We start from the raw sequence: 7,588 nt of genomic DNA, 5'->3' as shown, positions 1-7,588 counted from the left end.
TCAAAAGAGGAAGTGGAAGGGACTCAACAATAAGAAGTGAGAGCCCAGAGTAAGCACTGGAACTGTGTTCTGCTGGCTATACTGTCTAGATCCATGTAAATCTTACTGCCATAAAGGATTCTTAAACATGGCTTTGGTTACTGTTGTCAGGATAACATTTCTCTCTTTGATGGCAGCCATGACCTCTGCCCACCTCATTAGTGCATTCTGTACCTAAAAGAAAGGCAAGAAAAAAAAAATGCCTCTCCACTCTACTGTGGTCTCATCAGAACCATGTACTGGGGGGGCCTGTCCTCAAATACAACTGAGTCTGAATGCTAAACACAGAATAAACCCAACTATCCCTGCCGCTGTAACTCAGCTTATACGAGAACTTAGCCCTGCTCCTTTTCTTTCCTATAGTTAGTCAGAGGACAAATATTCGTGACTGATGAAGACCTGAGTACTTCATGTCTCACTTTGCAGCGCATAAATGGGAATTACAGAAGTCTCGATGGGTTTTTCCTGACAAACACAAGTCAGGATAGATAAAAGCAGGAAGCTGTGAGTTAACAGAGCCTGTGGTCAGCCATTCTTGCTCATAGACTTCACCATCTGTTTTATTTGCAGGCAGGAACCACCTTGCTTTCCTCTGAAGCTCCCTTCCTAGAAAGGTCAGAGCCGTTCCTTCCCATTCATGTGTTGAAATAAACACATGACTCAGTTATCACCCTTCCTCAAACCCCTCCAGCTTACATGCTTTGGGTAAGTGATTTTTATCTCTGTGAAGAGTTTGAGATTAAATTGGGGGGGGGGGCTATCATTTTGACACAGTGTATCCTTATCTATTTCAAGAAACAAAGAAAGAAAAGAAACAAAGAAATAAGAACTTCTAGGTGTGTAAGTGGAAGGTCATCAAGGAGGGTTGCTGGAGGGAAGGCTATTATTTTCTTTTTGAAATGTTCTTTGGCATAGAAACAAAATACTCCTAAGGATGGACCCAAACTCTCATTACATTGGCACATCTATATTTTATGTTCTCAAAATTTGGAATTCGGAATTTGAAGAAGATGGCAGAGGCCATTTATAAGGAAGGGGCTGAGGCAAAGCGATAAAGACCCACATGCACCTGTAAGGCAGAAATTCCAGCTCCCCTGTTGAAGAAAGTGACAGTGTACTCATATACATAAACTAAATATTTTTTAAAAAATGAAGAAAACTACCATTGTAGGTTCTATACGTCAGCCACCAGGTATTTAACAGACACTGCCTAGTTCACGTGTCTGTAGAATCTCTACAGGTGAGATGATAAAGCTCAGGGCCTGCTCTATAATTTTTCCAAGATCATACAGCAGAAGAATAGTAGATCTAGAAACAAACTCATTATGCCTGGTTTCAAAATGCATCCTGTACCTACTGGAGTACAGTTTCTCTAAATAAATAGGCTGTTATCCATAATGCTAAGATCTGAAATCAACCTAGCATCCACCAATGGAAGAAGAGATACTGAAATAGAAAACATGGTGTGCACATACAATGAAACTCTCTCTGATTTCATGTCATGTATATACAATGGTACACCCTCTGATCTTTGAAAGGAGGAAATTCTTTTAATTGTAGCAATATGGAAGAACATGGAGGACAATATTGAGTGTAATACACCAGACACAGAAAAACAAATGCTATTTTCACTTATGTATGAAATCTTAAAAGGACTCAGTTTTCTTTAAGAGGCTGGGCACTGAAGTATGACCATGTAACAGTGAGCAGGTATACGACATACATTGGATGTGGACTTAATTGGGGGGGGGTATTTTCTTCTTTATCTTCCTCTTCTCCTTCCTCCTCTTCCTCCTCTTCTTCTTCCTCCTCCTCTTCTTTCCCCTCTTCCTTCCTCCTCCTCTTCTCCTTCCTCCTCTTCTTTTTTCTCTTCTGCTGATTCCCCTCCTCCCCTCCCTCTCCTCCTTCTCCTTCTCCTTTTTCTTATTCGTATTCTTAGCGGGAGGTCTTAAAATTAGGGGCTGGACCCAGAAGGACTGGGAAATGAGTGTGAAGGAGAACATAATGTGAAATTCACAAATAATCAATACAAATATTGTGTTGAAAGAGCACAATGCCCAGTAGAAAATCGGGTGCTGGTTATCAAAGGCTGGAGAGAGAAGGGTATCGACAAGGGAAAGTCCATGATGTCCAGTCAAGAAAAAAGTATGTTCAAGGCTTACTGCTCCATGAGCTGACTCAAGTGTGTTAGAGTGCAACATTAGGTTGCTGGGAACTGCTGGGATTTTAAGTATTCTTACCACAGAATCAATGAGTATGTGAGCAATTGGTATCCTGACTACCTTGATATAACCATTCAATGGGATACATTACTAAAAAATATAATATTGTAAACTATAGATATGCAGAATTATTTGTTAATTAAATACAAACTTGGCTGAGCTCAAAGCACAGGTCTGGAAGCCTAGCTCTCTGGAGGCTTCGGTTGGAGCATCAGGAGTTCAAGGTCATGCTCGGTCACATCGTGATTTGAAGTCAGACTGGACTCCCTAAGACCCTGCTTCAGCAATCACCAAAAGGCAAAAATTAAAACTGAAGATTTAAGCTAAAATATAAACATGCTGAGAGATTAATTATCATGGCACTTTTAAAATACAACAAAACATCACGTGCACAGACTATTAGAATGATGTTTCCGCTGGTGGACAGCTAATGTATCAACAACAATGCAAAAAGTGTTGTCTTAGGGTTTCTATTGCTACAACAAAGCACCAGGACCAAAAGGCAAGATGAAGAGGAAAGGGTTTATTCCATTTTCACTTCCACATTGCTGTTATCACCAAAGGAAGTCAGGACAGGAACTCAAGCAGGGCAGGAACCAGGAGGCAGGAGTTGATGCAGAGGCCATGGAGGAATGCTGCTTGCTATCTTGGTCCTCATGGATTGCTCAGCCTGCTTTCTTATAGAATTCAGGACCACCAGCCCAGGGATGGTACCACCCACCATGGGCTGGGCCCTCTCTCATTGATCACTAATTGAGAAAAATGCCTCTATGAGATCCAACTGTACGTCATTTTTCTCAACTGAGGCTCTCTCCTGTCTGATGACTCTAACTTGTGACAATTTGATACACAAAGTCAGCCAATACAAACATGTTCATGGTAGTATTATAAACTTTTTATAAGAAAAATACAAGGATGTTTTGTCAAGGGTACTAGGAGAGTCTGATTATAGTTCTGAGACAACCAGGATATCAATCCTAACCTCACGTTGGTTCCTCGTTCTTTAGCATTATCTTTACCACGTTGATGCTCTTCTATTCAGTGGCTCTGCCCCCATTGGACAAGGAAGCTAACTTATCTGAACCTGTTTCCATGTATGACATGACACTGCTGAAATCTGACTCTAGGAGCTATAAGGAATGCAGCACAGACCCACTCATTGTTCTACTGCCTGGCGGGCATGTGGTAGCTTCCACACTTCAGTGGCTGCTGAAGGACTAATGCACCAACCTGCCTTTACTGTTTTTCTTAATCTCTTCTTCCTTTCAAGGGTGTTACACCAAGGAAACAGCCTGTTTACTACAGAGGGTTTCCATCTATGTTCTGAGAGTTGACAGCTTCCCTCCCTCCAGCCTCACCAGCCCCTCCCTCCCTGCCAGGTCTTCCCCAGCTAAGCTCCTTCCCACTCTGCTGTTTGTCTTCATGGGAAGCTAAGCTCCCCGGGGCCGTAAACCTATCCTTCTACATATTTGTCAATTACTGAGTGCATTTAGAGAGCTAAATAAAAAGCAAACAACCATACAGTTGGAGTGAGCCTGTTCAATAAAATGCCTCAGATATTATCTCAAGGCCCCTAATTATTCCAGATCTACAGACAGGACAAACATAAACAGAAGACTGCCTCCAAAATAATCGAAGGACATCTCTGGCTTCTGTTTCAGAAACAGGCAGCCAAGGTGGATGGAGAGCAGAGATGTTTCCTGTCTTCAGCTTCTTGAGAGGTGAGTGGCTCATGCCACTGATTAGAGTTAAAGGGCCAGCTCTGTGCTGATGGCCAGTGTAACATTGCCTTTCCCGAGAACCACAACCACAGTCAACCCACTGAAGCCTCTCAGGAAATTCCTCTGGAATGTGCAGATGGAGTGTCACAACTCCTTATCCACGCTATGTAGCTGTGTGGGAGCCTAAACTCTAGGCTCTTAGAGTCTACCAGGAGGAAGAAAAGGAAGAGCAGGAGGAGGAAGGATCTTGTTAGAACCAGTGACCAAAAAGAATGAAAGAATTAGTGAGAGATTTTGAAACTTCCAGGAAGTGGAACGTTTTTCTTCTCCTAGCTTTTCAGGAAAGTTGACTTGATTGACAACTGACCTGTCATACACATTAGGATATGCAATGTGATGTTTTTAAATACATGTGCATTGTGAAGTGTCTGCCACGGTGAAGCTCACTGGAACGTACTGGCGCAGGGTTACCATTTCTGTGCAGGGTTGAGTGGTAATAACACTTAAAATCATCTCCTTAGCGAATTTCAAGTGTTCAGTGTGTCTTTAAATGTGTACTTCTATTTTTATGTGCCTGGGTGTTTGCTTCAATGTATGTCTGTATAGTGAGCATGTTGTGCCCTCAGAGGCCAGAAGAGGGAGGCAGAGCCCTGAAACGGAAGTTACCCAATTGTTAACTGTCATGTGGGTGATGGGAAAGAGCTGGGTCCTCTGGAAGAGCAGACCGTGCTCTGTGTCTTTTCTCCAGCCCTTCAATGTATTTTTAACAGTAGTGACCCTTAGAAGTCCAGGAGGTAATTGTCTTATACCTTATAACATCCCTCGATTTTGTCCAACTATGCCTTGAGAACTGGCTGGCTCTCTGCTTTTTCAAGTTCACCTCTGTTACATCCCATATGTAAGGTCATTTGATGCTTTTTTTTTTTCTTCTTCTGAACCTGTTCTAACTCACATAGCATAAGTTCTGCAAGGTCCATCCAAGCATTTGCAAATGTGATTTCCTCCTTTTCTTTTCTTTCCTTTCCTTTCCTTTCCTTTCCTTTCCTTTCCTTTCCTTTCCTTTCCTTTCCTTTCTTTTCCTTTCTTTTTTCCTTTCTTTTTTCCTTCTCCTTTCTTTATTTTCTTAGTTTGCATATGTGGGGTTGGGGGGGGGGTAGTGTGCGAGAGTATTTGTGTGCATACATTTAGAAGCTACACATCAATATAAGGCATCTTTCTGATTCTCCAGCTCATTGATTGAGGCAGCATCTCTCACAGCCTGAAGCCCAGCAATTCAGCTTCTCTGGCTTGTCAGCAAGGCTCCAGGACTCTCCTTTCTTGATGTCCCCTGTATTGGGATTACAGGCCTACACAGCTATACTTGGCTTCTCATATGGGCACCAGGAAACCCAGACCTTGGTGTTTGTTCAGTAAGCATTCACTGACTTAGTCATCTCCCTGGCCCCAGACTTTCTCCTTTCTCAAGGCTGAATAGTATTCTACTGTGTACAGCTGTAGACTTTACCCTTTCTCAATCCACTATTAGACAACAGACAACTGGTTTCTACTTCTGTATTACTTTTCTGTTGCTGTGATAAAACACCATGACCAATGCAACTTATAGGGTTTGTGTGGGGCTTGTTTTGCCAGAAAGATAAGAGCCCATCACCATCAAGACAGTAAGATGGGGGACTGGTGAGATGGCTCAATGGGTAAGAGCACCCGACTGCTCTTCTGAAGGTCCGGAGTTCAAATCCCAGCAACCACATGGTGGCTCACAACCATCCATAAAGAGATCTGACTCCCTCTTCTGGAGTGTCTGAAGACAGCTACAGTGTACTTACATATAATCAATAAATAAATCTTTAAAAAAAAAAAAAAAAAAAAAAAAAAAAAGACAGTAAGATGGCAGCAGGCAGGCATAGTACTGGAGCAACCACGGAGAGCTCATGACTTCATCTACAAACAGAAAGAGGAGTTAACTGGAAAGGAAGCAAGGCTTTTGAGACCTCAAAGCCTGCTGCAATGACATACTTCCTCCAGCAAGGCCACACCTCCTAACCCTCCCTAAACAGCTACTAACTGGGAATCAAGTACCTGGGCCTTACAGAGGACATCTCTTTGAAACCACCCAGCATCCTTCTTGGCTATTGTGAATAATGTTACAACGAACACAGTTCAGCTGCCTATTCAATACATGGATTTAATTTCTTTGGGGTGTATAGATGTAGCTTCATTTCTTTTGCATATAGGTACTCTATCCATACATTGTACTAATTCTGGATAATATGGTAGTTTCATTTTTTCACTTCTGTAGGACTCTCCATGGGCTTTCCATTATACATAGACGAATTTGCATTCCCACCCACAGTGAATAAAGATTCCTTTAATTTTACACCCTTTCCAATACTTGTTTTCTTTTAACTTGATGTTAGCTACTCGAAGAGATGTGAGGTATATCTTGTCACGGTTTTAATTTACATTTCTATGAATATAAATAATACTGAGACTCTTTTCAAATACCTATGGAAGGATCTTGTGTCCCGTGTGCGTTCCTGCAGGTGGGAACAATAGCTCAGGACAGACAACTATATCTGGGTCCTTTCAGCAAAATCTTGCTAGTGTATGCAATGGTGTCAGCGTTTGGAGGCTGATTATGGGATGGATCCCCGGATATGGCAGTCTCTAGATGGTCCATCCTTTCGTCACAGCTCGAAACTTTGTCTCTGTAACTCCTTCCATGGGGGTTTTGTTCCCAATTCTAAAAAGGGTCAAAGTGTTCACACTTTGGTCTTTGTTCTTCTTGAGTTTCATGCATTTAGCAAATTGTATCTTATATCTTGGGTATCCTAAGTTTCTGGGCTAATATCCACTTATCAGTGAGTACATATTGTGTGAGTTCCTTTGTGATTGGGTTACCTCACTCAGGATGATGCCTCCAGGTCCATCCATTTGCCTAGGAATTTCATAAATTCATTTTTTTAATAGCTGAGTAGTACTCCATTGTGTAAATGTACCACATTTTCTGTATCCATTCCTCTGTTGAGGGGCATCTGGGTTCTTTCCAGGTTCTGGCTATCATAAATAAGGCTTCTATGAACATAGTGGAGCATGTGTCCTTCTTACCGGTTGGGACATCTTCTGGATATACGCCCAGGAGAGGTATTGCGGGATCCTCCAGTAGTACTATGTCCAATTTTCTGAGGAACCCCAGATGGTTGTACAAGCTTGCAATCCCACCGATAATGGAGGAGTGTTTCTCTTTCTCCATATCCTCACCAGCATCTGCTGTGACCTGAATTTTTGGTCTTAGCCATTCTGACTGGTGTGAGGTGGAATCTCAGGGTTGTTTTGTTTTGCATTTCCCTGATGGTTAAGGATGTTGAACATTTTTTCAGGTGCTTCTCTGCCATTCGGTATTCCTCAGGTGAGACTTCTTTGTTCAGCTCTGAGCCCCATTTTTTAATGGGGTTATTTGATTTTCTGGAGTCCACCTTCTTGAGTTCTTTATATATATTGGATATTAGTCCCCTATCTGATTTAGGATAGGCAAAGATCCTTTCCCAATCTGTTGGTGGTCTTTTTGTCTTATTGACGGTGTCTTTTGCCTTGGAGAAGCTTTGCAAC

At 42.1% G+C, this 7,588-nt stretch overlaps 1 long non-coding RNA gene across 1 annotated transcript; it reads left to right on the top strand.

Annotated features, from left to right (window-relative positions):
* Positions 1-638: 638 nt before the first annotated feature.
* Positions 639-5,257, top strand: Gm40654. The gene is made up of 3 exons (XR_873101.3): positions 639-744; positions 3,923-3,982; positions 5,211-5,257. It is a non-coding gene; the product is annotated as a predicted gene, 40654 (long non-coding RNA).
* Positions 5,258-7,588: the final 2,331 nt, after the last annotated feature.

This window comes from Mus musculus, chromosome 13, assembly GCF_000001635.26.
Source record: "Mus musculus strain C57BL/6J chromosome 13, GRCm38.p6 C57BL/6J".
NCBI lineage: Eukaryota > Metazoa > Chordata > Mammalia > Rodentia > Muridae > Mus > Mus musculus.
The sequence above is the reverse complement of the archived record's forward strand: the minus strand, read 5'-3'. Positions and strand labels throughout refer to the sequence as shown.